We start from the raw sequence: 15,039 nt of genomic DNA, 5'->3' as shown, positions 1-15,039 counted from the left end.
TATACAAATGAGTTTGGCGGTGTTCTAATCAAACTTTTCAAAAACAAGAGGACCAGCTGAAAAAGTTCTGGAGATGGGTGACGGTGATGGTTGTACAACACTGTGAAGGTACTTAATACCTCTGAACTATATACTTAAAAATGGTTAAGATAGGGGCTTCCCTGGTGGCTCAGTGGTAAAGAATCCGCCCACCAATGCAGGAGACTTGAGTTTGATCCCTGATCTAGGAAGATCCCACATGCTGTGGAGCAACTCAGCCTGTTGGTCACAATTATTGAGCCTGTGCTCTAGAGCCCGGGAAAAGCAACTATTGACCCCAAGTGCCACAACTACTGAAGCTTGGTGCCCTTGAGCCTGTGCTCTGCAACAAAAGAAGCCATTGCAATGAGAAGGCTGTGCAATGCAAGGATGAGTAGCCCCTGCTCATTGCAACTAGAGAAAAGCCCACGCAGCAACAAAGACCCAGCACAGCCAAAAATAAATAAATTTAAAAATTAGCACACAGAAAGAGGGAGGAAGGAGGAAATTCCATGCCTACAGTAAGAGGGGGACTTTGCTCGAAGCTTCAAGGCAGTGAGACAGATTTCTGGAGTAGCAGTTAAAAGGCATATCATAGTTAGAGGGGGGTGGAGTTCGGGAACTTCACAGTTCATCCTCGTAATAGCATCCCATGCTCTTTAGGAATAGAGATACATAGAGATGACAGTCACACTTTTAGGCATAAGGATCAGAGCAGGGAATTTTTGTCCTTGCGAGGCTTGGGGAACCTCTGCAGCTGTCACAAGGGTTCATCAGATGCAACTGAAAAGCCAGCCCTGCCTTTGTTCTTGGTGACTGGTGATGCTTCCTGTAGATGACCTGCTCTCTTCCTAAGGCTGGAAGATCCTGGGTTTTCAGTTATTAACCACAACAGGCTCACTGGATAAAGAGAAGCAGCCACTAGTCTTAATCAGCTGCTACGGTGCCTCTTTACCAGTATCTGCCACTGGGATTGACTCATCAGCTGGAGACCCGGGCCCTTGGCCTCTGGAAACAGTGCTGCCCTCGGGACCTCAGGCCACATTTCCTTCAGTGGTGTGGACAGGCTCCTCCTCCCCAGCTCTCGCCCTGGCAGCCCTCAGCTTTTCCCAGGCCTGGAAAGAAAGAACCTAAAGTCTACCGTGCATGGCCTCCCATCTCCACAGGGGAAGCAGGTGTGTCTAATGCTGTTCTTGGAGCAGAGTTAGCATACCCACATCGATTTACATGATCCTCCCCATCTAAAGAGCTTTCTTGGTGGCTCAGACAGTGAAGAATCTGCCTGCAATGCAGGAGGCCCAGGTTCGATTCCTGGCTCAGTCAGTGAAGAATCTGCCTGCAATGCAGGAGGCCCAGGTTCGATTCCTGGCTCAGGAAGATCCCCTGGAGAAGTAAATGGCTACCCACTCAAGTATCTTGCCTGGAGCATCCCATGGACAGAGGAGACTGGCAGGCTACTGTCCATGGGATCGCAAAGAGTCTGACACGACTGAGTGACTAACACTAACTATCCCATCTGAAGGTGACGCTGGAGGAAATCTAAGAGGTCTCCATGGCAGCTGAGTGGTGGGTCTGGTGCTGCAGGGCCACCAGTCACAGGAACTGCAGGTGTGGCCAGGAGCAGCCTTGGGCAGCGCTGGGTGGTTTGAGAGCTTCCTGGTCTCTGTTGGAATCTGTTTTCTCAGGCTGAAGGAAGGTGTCATCATCACTGGGTGTCAAGCGCTCACTCCCCCTGCCCAGTCTCCATGGATCCCGCCACCATAGAGGGCTTGAGTGCTGGCAGCCTCTTAGTTTTCAGCTTGCTCTTTGGCGTCCAGGCTGCTGCTGTTAGAAAAGGATGGAATTCTTGGTTTCACAAGGGGCTAGGAGCCCACTGGCTCCATGGTAAAGAATCCACCTGCAATGCAGGCGATGCAGGTTTGATCCCCAGGTCATGAAGATTCCCTGGAGGAGGGCATGGCAACCCACTCCAGTATTCTTGCCTGGAGCATCCCATGGACAGAGGAGCCTGACAGGCTGCAGTTCATGGGGTTGCAGAGTTGGACACGACTGAGCAGGCACACATGCACGCACAGAGTGCTCTACTTAGAGAAACCAGCCTTTTGGGATGCTCCTCTCTCTGAGCTGGGATATTTTGAAGGAATAGATCAAGGAAAAGGAAACTAACTGGCTTTGGGTTGTAATCAGGTAGCTTAGCTGCCTTGCAAACACCCACTGCCTCAGGTGCCTGGTTTTCTGACTGTGCGCTCATGAGGGTGGGAGTATTTATGGAAGGAGTCACTGATCTGTGCACTTGAAATGGCAGAGAGCTCTTCCCCTACCCCACCCCAGGTGAGAAAATTGCATAGCCAGGAGCTGGCCTACACCCTGTGCCTCAGAAAGTGTAGGGTATGGGGACCCCCACCCCCAATACTGAACCCCTTCAGTCTGTTCATTTTCATGTACACATGGGGGTAGTGGGTCTTTGATGCAAGAAGAATTATTTGGTCATGAGTGTCTGCTGACTCAGTCTGGAGAGGCTTTTAAAAGAGTGAGATGAAATTTCATCTGTGCCACAGAGAGCAGGGGGGTACATTGCTGGGTGGAGAGAGGACTGTAGGTCGGGTAGGAGCCAAGATGGATGAGGGAAGCATGGGGGTGCATAAGGGCAATTAGGACAACCTGACATGTGATCTTGGCATTGCAAGATTGATGCCCTGTTGGCCTTGTGGCACAAGATATTATGAGAGTTCAGTAGCCTCGTGACCATCTCTTTTACTAGATCCCATTCCAATTTTTAAGCAGCATGATTTTCCCCAGAGAGACTCCTATCTCTAGGACTGTCCTGAGTTCATGAGCTTGGCTCAGGCTGAACCTGTTGTAACTTACTAGTTTCGCCATCTAGCTCAGCACCCCCTTTCCCAGTGTGCAACAGACCAGCTGCTTCAGAACCCCCAAAGGAACAGCCTTTTTGCCTCTTCACCTGGTCTAGCTTTGGAGTTATTTCTGAAAAGGGTGTTTGGGAAACTGCCTCTGACCTGAGCAGCTTTCTTAAGACTCTGTTCTGGGCAAGGGAGAGGAAACCCTACATATGAATGCTGCTGATGTCAGAGGGAAAGAGATCAGGAACCTAGAAAATCCATAGTAAATAAGCAGCAATTCAAGGAGCCCGATTTCCTTTCTGATGCAGAAGCTTCTCTGGTGTCTTCTGTCCTGGGAGCAACTGCCCAGTTGCTGCCTTGCGACTCTACATATTCTTCCTTAATACTCTTAATGCTCAGAAGAGAGAAGGTGCTTTCAGATTATTCGCAGCTCTCCTTCCCTTCCACACACAGCAGAAGCAGCCTTTCTCTCCATGTGTACATACTCAGTTTTGTTCTCTCCTGGGGACTTTGACTTCTACAGACTTGGTCCATAATTTCTGATTCAGCATTTTCATTTCCCCAAATTCTCTCCTGGAAGTCTCTCTGAAGGTTTTTGGAGCAGGGACTGCTTTTGTTTTTTTGTTTTTTCTTCCTCCCTGGGTTGTTCTGCTTTCAACATGTGTTTGGGTGTGTACTATTTCCTGGTAAAAGCAAGGCTGGGGACACAGATGACTTTTCCCATCTGGGGAAGCATGGAAAAGAGTTCTCAGCAGAGGAATGGGAACTGATCATTTTTGGGCCTCTCTGTAATTTGTTAGCTCACCTAGTCCTTTTGGAAGCCAAATTCAGAATCTACTCTACTAATTATTGGACAAAGTAATTCTAGGAGGGAAACATCATACAACATAATAGATAAGGTTTAGGTAAGCTATGTAGGGGCTGTGCAGTGGGTAATGGAAAAGTAGGGGTACTTCCCTGATGGTCCAGTAGTTATGATTCCATGCTTCCACTGCAGGATGCAAGGGTTCAGTCCCTGGTCTGGGAACTAAGATCCTGCATGCTGCGTAGTGCAGCAAAAAAAAAAAAACAAAAAAAAAACGAAAGAAAAGTAAGGAGACATGAAGAAGAATGTTTCATTCTCATTATAAAAATAATCCATGCTCGCTATAAAGAAAACATCAAATGTTACAGAAAATAAGAATAACTGAAATTCCTCCATTAATGTGTTGGTGTAGTTTCCTCCCAGTCTTCTGTGTATATATGCCTTTTTTGAAAAAATTGAGATTATTCTATACATGCTACTTTGCAATATATTAAAAGCTAATATGCCATGATTATTTCCCCATGTTATTAAATATTCTTCTAAACATGATTTCTAATGACTGCACAATATTTCATCATTTGAATGGACATAATATGATGTATTTAAACCTTGCTCTGTTATTTGACATTTGGGTTGTTGGATAGATGTGATTTGATGAAATCTTGAAGGGAGCAATGGAAGTAGATGGCTTACGTGGTTCTGCTACTTCTTAAACCTTCTGAGCAAGGCTTCAAGTCTTAGCATCTATTTCCTCATTTGTCAAAGAAGGCCATGAATAGTAACTACTTCTTTGATGGTGACAATTAGATGAGCGATGATCCATGTTAATCTCTTAGCATGAAACCTCACATAGACTATAAGTAATCAATAGGTGTTAATAATAACAGAATTATCCTTGTCCTGATGCTTTACCATATGTGTACTTACTTCACTGTTAGACTTAGGATCCCAGGGAAGGAAAATTGCATTTACACAGATAAGTAGAATTTCAGAATGAAAGCTGCCTTCAGATAAGTAACACTTTTTATTAGGTGCCTTACAGATGGAGCCTTTGGCCAACTTCCTGAAATTCACAGGAGGAAAGGGTTTTGGAGCCTCTGCAGTTGTGTGGCTCTATTTGGTTCAGAACAAGGAAGTGGGAAACCACCAGTTGCAACCAGGAAGTTATCTTCGTGCCCACAGGCCAAGCCAGCTAAGCCTTCCTGTTGTACTTGTTTGTTTTCCTTTACTTGTTGTTTATTTTCAAACTTTTATTCTGAAAATTTTCAAACATATTGGATGGTGAACAGTATGCCAAAGATGAGTATGACCTCCACCTAGATTCAGTGATTTTGTCATGCTTTCTGATAAGCGCGTTAAAAGATGTAAGATCCTAACTGCATTCCCTGCTATGTGACAGGCTTGTGCTGTGGGGCCTCACACAGTGGGCAAAATGTATGCACTGTCAAACCAAGGGCTTATGGAAACAGAAGGTCAGAGTGTAATGACCCTAGGCTCTGGGTTGATGGAAATATATCTATTGTTTTTATAATACAAATTACAGAAAGCAAATTTCAACATAGTTCCTGACTGAGGGGAAAAAGTAGATCCAGACTTCCATCAACATGACAGTGTATAACCTCCTTCTAATATAGTCATATAATTGAATAATTTATAGCAGTAAAAAACAGACTACATGTGTCAGCATAGATAATTAGAAGAAGCCCTGTTGAATGAAACATAATTTGCAGAAGGGGATACACAGACACACAGAGTATATCATTTATCGTTTATTTAATGACTAAACATAAAATAATATATCACTTGTGGATATATACAAGTTTCATAATGTATGAAAACATAAGAATGACTCCCAACACCTTCATGATAAAGTCTCCATCTGGTTAAGGAATGGAAGAGATGGTGTACAGGAAGGTTACATGAGTCTTCAACCAAACCAGTAATGTTCAAATTTATTAAAGTGAGGTGCTAGACATAGAGGTTTTTATTATATTTATACCTTTCTGTATGTTGGAAGATTTTAGTGTTAAAACTAGAGTGAAAAAGCATTGTTTAAAAGGCTTAGAATTTTGAATCACTTTGTAGTTGTAAAAGCTGAGGCTGGGAGAGTTCAGTGTTTTGCTTCTTATATATTTTTGAATTTTATTTAATTGTCTCACAGTAGGGTTGGCTTTTTGGTGTACAGTTCTGTGAGATCTTTTTTCATTTTTTTATTATGATAAAATATACTTTAACTTATGTAACAACCATTTTTAACTGTGTAGTTCAGTGGCATTAAGTATATTGATGTTGTTGTGCAAACACCACCACCATCCATCTCCAGAACTCTTCCATTTGGCAAAAACTGAAACTCTGTACCTGTTAAACAGTGATTCCCAATACCTCCTATCCCCAGTCCCTGGCAACCAGCATTTCTGTCTCTACGATTTTGACTACTCTAGATAGATACCTCATATAAGTGGAAGCATACAGAATTTGTTCTTTTGTGACCGACTTGTTTCACTTAGCATAATGTCCTCAAGGTTCATCCACGTTGTAGCATGAATCAGAATTTCTAAGACAAAATGATCTTTCTTTGTATCTATATACCACATTTTGTTTATCCATTCACTTGTTGATGGACACTTCTTAGGTCGCTTCCATGTTTTAGCTATTGTAAATAATGCTGCAATGAACAGGGGTATACAAATATCCCACAGAACCCCTGCATTCAATTCTCTTGGATATATGCCCAGAATTGAAATTGCTGGATCATGTACTATTTCTATTTTTAATTTATGAAAGAGCTGCCATACTCTTACACAGCAGCTATACCATTTTATAGTCCCACCAACAGTGTGTAAAGTTCCAATTTGTCCATATCTTTGCCAACATTTGTTATTTTCTGTTTTTCATAGTAGCCATTCTAATGGTGTAAGATAGTATCTTACTATGATTTTGATCTGCATTTCATTTTCTACTTTCCCTTGTGCTTTCTTCTTTGATCTGTTGATTTTTAAGAATGTCTCTAATTTTTACAAATTTGTAAATTTTCCCATTTTACAGTTGACTCTTGAATAACATGGGTTTGTACTGCATGGGTCCACTTATACACGGAATTTTTTCAATAAATACTATAATACTACACAATTTGCAGTTGGTTAGGTCCGTGGATATGGAACTTTGGATACAGAGGGCCAACTATAGAGTTATATGCAGATTTCCATTGCATGGGGTATTGATGCTCCTAACCCCACACCTCATATTGTTAAAGGGTCACCTGTACTTCTGTTAATGATTTCTAACTTCATCCTGTTATGGTTAGGGAAGATATTTTGTGTAATATCTATCTTTTAACATTTATTGAAATAGTTTGCCACCTGATTTATGGTCTATCCTGGAAAATGACCCACATGCACTTGAGAAGAATAAAAATTTTGTTGTCAGGTAAAATAAAGTGTTTGTTATGAAAAAAAGTGTTTTGTTATAAAACAGTTTATAAAACAAAGTGTTTGTTATAAAGTATATGTTTGTTAGATCTAGTTGGTGTATTGTGTTGTTCAAGTCCTCGAATTTCTTTCTTTTCTTCTGACTGTTCTATCTATTGTTGAGAGTGGAGTGTTGAAGTCTACAACTCCTCTTGTAGAACTGTCTATTCCTCCTATCAGTTTGGTCAGTTTTTGCTTCATATATTTTGATAGTCTGTTATCAGGTACATAAATGTTTGTAATTGTCATATCTTCTTGTTGTATTGAAACTTTTACTAGTAAATAATATTCTTCATCTCTTGTAAACTCGATTTATAGTTTTTTTTGTCTGCTTTTATTATAGCCACGTCTGCTCTCATTACCATTTGCATGGAATATCTTTTTCCATCCTTTTACTTTCAACCTATTTCTGTCTTTGGATTTAAAGTAGACAGCATATAGTTAGATCACATTTTTTTATCCATTCCACCAATCTCTGTCTTTCAATTGGAGAGTTTAATCCATTTACATTTAAAGTTAATATTGATAAGCAGGGAGTTCTGTCACTTTGCTATTTGTTTTCTATATACTTTATAAACTTTTGTCAGTCATTTCGTCTATTACTGTCCTCTCTTGTGTTTAGCTGATTTTTTGGTAGTGTAACAATTTAATACTTGTTTCCTTTTACATGTATTCTGAAACTATTGGGTTGGCCAAAAAGTTAATTTGGGTTTTTCCATAAGCTATTATAGAAAAACCTGAATGAGTTTTTTTGGGAACCCAATATTTTCTTTGCAGTCATCATGAAGATTATATATAACATCCTAAATTTATTACTGTTTACATTGAATTTGTATTAGCTTAATTTCAATAATATACAAAAACTCTGCTCCTTTACAGTTTCATCACCACCCCTTTAAGTTAGAGATGTCACACAATTATATCTCTATACAAATATGCCCCCAAACTTAATCATTTTACATGCATTAGTCACTTAAATTATATGGAAAGCAAAATGTGGAATTATAAACCAAAATAATAGTAACATTAGCTTTTAGACTAATGTGTTTTATAGAAATGTATTACTCTCTTAAATCATATAGATAAAATTATTCTTTCAAACTGTTGTTACACTAATACTACTTTTTATAATTGCCCATGTCTTTTCCTTTATGAAGATATTTATTTCTGCATACAGCTTTGATTTACTGTCTGATATGTTCTTTTATTTCAGTCTGCTAAACTCCTTCTAGCATTTCTTGCAGGGCAGGTCAAGTCATAACAAACTCCCTCAGTATTTGCTTTTCTGGAAATGTCTTAATTTCCCTATTTGAAAGGATAACATTGTTGGATACAGGATTCATGGTTGACAGGTTTTTTTTCCTATTTAGCACTTTGAATATGTATCAGCCCATGCCTTCTGGCCTACAAAGCTTCTGATGAAAAAGCAAATTACAGTATCAGTGTGAGTCTATTTCTGGACTGTTCTGTTTTGTTGACTGATATGGCTTTTCTTGGCCAGTATTGCATTGTTTTGATTACTATAATTTTATATGTGTGTGTCTTTGTGTTAGTCGCTCAGTTGTGTCTGACTCTTGGTGACCCCTCAGACTGTAGCCTGCCAGGAATTCTTCAGGTAAGAATACTGGAGAGGAAACTGATCAACCACTTGTAAAAGAATGAAGCTAGAACACTTTCTAACACCATACACAAAAATAAACTCAAAATGGATTAAAGATCTAAACGTAAGACCAGAAACTATAAAACTCCTAGAGGAAAACATAGGCAAAACACTCTCCGACATAAACCACAGCAGCATCCTCTATGACCCACCCCCCAGAATATTGGAAATAAAAGCAAAAATAAACAAATGGGACCTAATTAAAATTAAAAGCTTTTGCACAACAAAGGAAACTATAAGCGAGGTGAAAAGACAGCCTTAGGAATGGGAGAAAATAATAGCAAACGAAGCAACGGACAAAGAATTAATCTCAAAAATATACGAGCAACTCCTGCAGCTGAATTCCAGAAAAATAAACGACCCAATCAAAAAGTGGGCCAAAAAACTAAACAGACATTTCTCCAAAGAAGACATACAGATGGCTAACAAACACATGAAAAGATGCTCAACATCACACATTATCAGAAAAATGCAAATCAAAACCACAATGGGGTACCATTTCACGCCCGTCAGAATGGCTGCTATCCAAAAGACTACAAGCAATAAATGCTGGAGAGGGTGTGGAGAAAAGGGAACCCTCTTACACTGTTGGTGGGAATGCAAACTAGTACAGCCACTATGGAGAACAGTGTGGAGATTCCTCAAGAAACTGGAAATAGAACTGCCATAGGACCCAGCAATCCCACTGCTGGGCATACACACTGAGGAAACCAGACTTGAAAGAGACACGTGTACCCAATGTTGATCGCAGCACTGTTTGTAATAGCCAGGACATGGAAGCAGCCTAGATGCCCATCAGCAGATGAATGGATAAGGAAGCTATGGTACATATACACAATGGACTATTATTCAGCCATCAAAAGAATACATTTGAATCAGTTCTAATGAGGTGGACAAAACTGGAGCCTATTATACAGAGTGAAGTAAGCCAGAAAGAAAAACACCAACACAGTATACTTACACATATATATGGTATTTAGTCAATCGGTAAAGATAACCATGTATGCGAGACATCAAAAGAGACACAGATAAATAGAACAGTATTATGGACTCTATGGGAGAGGGCGAGGGTGGGATGATATGGGAGAATGGCCTGGAAGCATGTAAATTGTCATATGTGAGACGAATCGCCAGTCCAGGTTCAATGCATGATGCAGGGTGCTCGGGGCTGGTGCACTGGGAGGACCCAGAGGGATGGGATGGGGAGGGAGGTGGGAGGGGGGTTCTGGAAGGGGAAAACATGTACACCCATGGTGGATTCATGTCAATGTATGGCAAAACAAATGCAATATTGTAAAGTTAAAAAATAGAAAATAAACTAATTAAAAAAAAGAATAGTGGAGTGGATTGCCATTCCCTTCTCCAGAGGAACTTCGCAACCTAGGGATCGAACCCTGGTCTCCTGCAACGCAGGCAGATTCTTTACCATTTGAGCTACAGGGAAGTCTATAATTTTATACAGTAACACTTGAAATCAGGTAGTGTGATTCTTTCATCTTCTGCTTTTTATTTTTTTAATAAATTTATTTATTTTAGTTGGGGGCTAATTACTTTACAATATTGTAGTGGTTTTTGCCATACATTGACATGAATCAGCCATGGGTTTACATGTGTTCCCCATCCTGAACCCCCCTCCCACCTCCCTCCCCATCCCATCCCTCTGGGTCATCCCATTGCCCTGGCCCTGAGCATTTGTCTCATGCATCGAGCCTGGAATGGTGTTCTGTTTCACCTATGAAAATATACATGTTTCAATGCTATTCTCTCAGAACGTCCCACCCTCACCTTCTCCCTCAGAGTCCATAAGACTGTTCTATGCATCTGTGTCTCTTATTCTGTCTCGCATATAGGGTTATCGTTACCATCTTTCAAATTCCATATATATGCATTAGTATACTGTATTGGTGTTTTTCTTTCTGGCTTACTTCACTCTTTATAATGGGCTCCAGTTTCATCCATCTCAATAGAACTGATTCAAATGTATTCTTTTTAATGGCTGAGTAATATTCCATTGTGTATATGTACCAAAGTTTCCTTATCCATTTGTCTGCTGATGGACATCTAGGTTGCTTCCATGTCCTGGCTATTATAAACAGTGCTGTGATGAACATTGTGGTACACGTGTCTCTTTCAATTCTGGTTTCCTTGGTGTGTATGCCCAGCAGTGGGATTGCTGGGTCGTGTGGCAGTTCTATTCCCAGTTTTTTGAGGAATCTCCACACTGTTCTCCATAGTGGCTGTACTAGTTTGCATTCCCACCAACAGTGTAAGAGGGTTCCCTTTTCTCCACACCCTCTCCAGCATTTATTGCTTGTAGACTTTTGGATAGCAGCCATTCTGACTGGCGTGAAATGGTACCTCATTGTGGTTTTGATTTGCATTTCTCTAATAATGAGTGATGTTGAGCATCTTTTCATGTGTTTGTTAGCCATCTGTATGTCTTCTTTGGAGAAGTGTCTGTTTAGTTCTTTGGCCTATTTTTTGATTGGGTCGTTTATTTTTCTGGAATTCAGCTGCAGGAGTTGCTTGTATATTTTTGAGATTACTTGTTTGTCTGTTGCTTCGTTTGCTATTATTTTCTCCCATTCCGAAGGCTGTCTTTTCACCTCGCTTATAGTTTCCTTTGTTGTGCAAAAGCTTTTAATTTTAATTAGGTCCCATTTGTTTATTTTTGCTTTTATTTCCAGTATTCTGGGAGGTGGGTCATAGAGGATCCTGCTGTGATTTATGTCGGAGAGTGTTTTGCCTATGTTTTCCTCTAGGAGTTTTATAGTTTCTGGTCTTACGTTTTATAGTTTCTAGTCCATCAACTCAACACTTTTGAGTTTATTTTTGTGTATGGTGTTAGAAAGTGTTCTAGTTTCATTCTTTTAGAAGTGGTTAACCAGTTTTCCCAGCACCACTTGTTAAAGAGATTGTCTTTTCTCCATTGTATATTTTTGCCTCCTTTGTCGAAGATAAGGTGTCCATAGGTGCATGGATTTATCTCTGGGCTTTCTATTTTGTTCCATTGATCTATATTTCTATCTTTGTGCCAGTACCATACTGTCTTGATGACTGTGGCTTTGTAGTAGAGCCTGAAATCAGGCAGGTTGATTCCTCCAGTTCCATTGTTCTTTCTCAAGATTGCTTTGGCTATTCGAGGTTTTTTATTTTTCTCTACAAATTGTGAAATTTTTTGTTCTAGTTCTTTGAAAAATACTGTTGGTAGCTTGATAGGGATTGCATTGAATCTATAGATTGCTTTGGGTAGTATACTCATTTTCACTATATTAATTCTTCCAGTCCATGAACACGGTATATTTCTCCATCTGTTTGTGTCCTCTTTGATTTCTTTCATCAGTGTTTTATAGTTTTCTATATATAAGTCTTTTGTTTCTTTAGGTAGATATATTCCTAAGTATTTTATTCTTTTTTTTGCAATGGTGAATGGTATTGTTTCCTTAATTTCTCTTTCTGTTTTCTCATTATTGGTGTATAGGAATGCAAGGGATTTCTGTGTGTTAATTTTATATCCTGCAACTTTACTATATTCATTGATTACCTCTAGTAATTTTTTGGTAGAATCTTTAGGGTGTTCTATGTAGAGGATCATGTCATCTGCAAACAGAGTTTTACATCTTCTGCTTTTTCAAAATTATTCTAGCTTTTCTTTCTTTGCCCTTTCATATACATTTTAGAGTCAGTTTGCTTTTGTCTACAAAATATCCTTATGGTTTTTGTTAGAGTTGCATTGAATCTATAGATAATTTTGGTGAGAATTGATACCTTTTCTATATTGAGCCTTTCAATCCTTGAATATAGTATGTCTTTATATATTTAGCTCTCTAATTTCTTTAGTCAGCCTTTTGTAGTTCTCAGCATATAGATTTTGTACATATATTATTAGATTTATGCCCAAGTATTTCACTTTTAGAAGAGATAATGTAAATAGTATATATTTTTAAAAATTTGATTTCCAGTTTTACCCTGCTATTATGCAGAAATGTTTGTGTGTTGACCTTGCAATCGTTTTAACTTAGCTAATTATATATTAGATTTAGCAACTAACCTTGCTAATCATATATTAGTTTTAGGAACTTTTTGTTGATTCCTTGGGATTTTCTACACATATAATAATTCTTTGAAAACAAGGAGAGTATTATTTCTTCCTTTCTAATCTCTATTATTTTTATTGTTTTACTGCACTGGGTAAGACTGCTGACATGATGTTGAATTGGAGTGCTGAGAATGGGCATCCTTGTCTTGATCCTGATGTTAATGGGGGGAGCATTCGGTCTTTCATCATTTAGTATGATTTTGGGCATAACATTTTTAAGATATCCTGTATCAGGTTGAGGAGTGCACGTGTGCTCAGTCATGTCCAACTCTTTTGCGACCCCATGGACTGTAGCCCGCCAGGCTCCTCTGTCCATGGGATTTCCTAGGCAAGAACAGTGGAGTGGGTTGCCATTTCCTACTCCAGGAGATCTTCCCTACCCAGGAATTGAACCCACATCTCCTTCATCTCCTGCATGGGCAGGCAGATTTTTTTTTTACCACTGAGCCACCTGGGAAACCATCAGGTTGAAGAAGTTCCCTCCAATTGCTAGTTTATTGGTGTTTTTTTTTTTTTTTATCATAAATAGGTGTTAAATTTTGACACATGCCTTTTTGTATGAATTGAGATGATCATACACTTTTTATTCTTTACACTGTTAATTTGGTGAAATTCATTAATTGAATTTGAGATATTGAATCAACCTTTCATTATGAGGACAAACCCTTTTTAGTCGTGGAGTAGTGTTCTTTTTTATATTGCTGCATTAATTTTGCTAATGTTTGTGTTCATTAAGATTTTAGTTTATTTTTAATTTTCCTCTTTCTCCTCCTCCTCCCCCTCCTTCACTCAACATCCCCACCTCCCCTCGCACCCACTCCTCTAGTTTTGGTGGTCGTTGTTGTTTAGTCGCCAAGTCATGGCTGACTCTTTGTGACCCCATGGACTGCAGCATGCCAGGCTCCTCTGTCCTCCGCTATCTTCCGGAGTTCACTCAAATTCTTGTCCATTGTGTTGGTGATGCTGTCTAACCATCTCATCCTCAGCTGCCCCCCTTCTCCTTTTTCTTTCAATCTCTCCCAGCATCAAGGTCTTTTCCAGTGAGTCATCTCTTCACATCAGGTGGCCAAAGTATTGGAGCTTCAGCTTCAGCATCAGTTCTTCCAATGAATATTCAGGGTTGATTTCCTTTAAGATTAACTGGTTGGATCTCCTTGCAGTCCAAGGGACTCTCAAGAGTCTTCTCCTGTACCACAATTCAAAAGCATCAATTCTTCGGCACTAGTTTTGATAGCTGAGTAATAATGAACTCGTAAAATGAGTTGAGACATGCTTACTCCTCTTCAGTATTCTGAACCAGATTGTATAAACATCTGGTAGATTTGGTTACTGAAGCCATGTGAGTCTTATTCAGAATATTTTTAACTACACATTTTTATTGAGATATAATTGACATATAACATTAGTTTCAAGTATATCATATAATGGTTTGATATTTGTGTATATTGTGAAATGATCACCATAGTAAGTCTGGTTAATACCCATCACCACACATAGTTACTTTTTTTTTCTTGTGACAAGAATTTTTAAGATTTGTCCTGCTAAGCAACTTTCAAATATCCAGTGCAGTAACTATAGTCACCATGCTGTACATTACATCACCATGACTTATCTATTTTACTACTGGAAGTTTTGACCTCTTTCACCCAGTGTGCCCATCCCGCACTTCCAGCCTCTGGCAACTACCATTCTGTTCTCCAAATCTATGAGTTGATTATTTGGTTTATTTGTTTGTTTTTAGATTCTCCATATAAGTGAGATCATGCAGTAATTTGTCTTTCTCTGACTTATTTCACTTAGCATGATGCCATTAAGGTTCATCCATGTTGTCACAGATGGCAAGGTTTCTTTTTTTGTGGCTGAATAATATTCCAGTGTGTGTGTGTACATAATTTCTTTAATAGAACTATTCAGGTTATCTGTTTCATCTTTGAGTTTTACTTGCTTGTGGCTTTAGAGGAAATTCTCCATTTTATCTTAAGTTGTTGAATTATGTGCATAGAAATATTCATAGTATATTCTTATTATCTTCTTAATTCCTGGGGGTCTGTAGTGATATCCCTTCTTTCCTTCCTGATATTGATAGCTTTTGTATTCTCTCTTTTTATCCATGTCATACTGCCTAGAGG

General features: G+C 39.4%; 1 protein-coding gene and 1 long non-coding RNA gene across 20 annotated transcripts in view; both read left to right on the top strand.

The window, feature by feature from the left end:
• Positions 1-15,039, top strand: part of TMEM164 (transmembrane protein 164) — a 237,235-nt gene that overhangs the window by 79,428 nt on the left and 142,768 nt on the right. The window lies entirely within an intron of this gene.
• Positions 451-3,969, top strand: LOC145536965 (uncharacterized). Its single transcript, XR_014076105.1, has 2 exons — positions 451-2,241; positions 2,350-3,969. It is a non-coding gene; the product is annotated as an uncharacterized LOC145536965 (long non-coding RNA).

This window comes from Giraffa tippelskirchi, chromosome X (assembly GCF_054371585.1).
Source record: "Giraffa tippelskirchi isolate mGirTip1 chromosome X, T2T-mGirTip1v1.2.pri, whole genome shotgun sequence".
Classification (NCBI taxonomy): domain Eukaryota; kingdom Metazoa; phylum Chordata; class Mammalia; order Artiodactyla; family Giraffidae; genus Giraffa; species Giraffa tippelskirchi.
The sequence above is the reverse complement of the archived record's forward strand: the minus strand, read 5'-3'. Positions and strand labels throughout refer to the sequence as shown.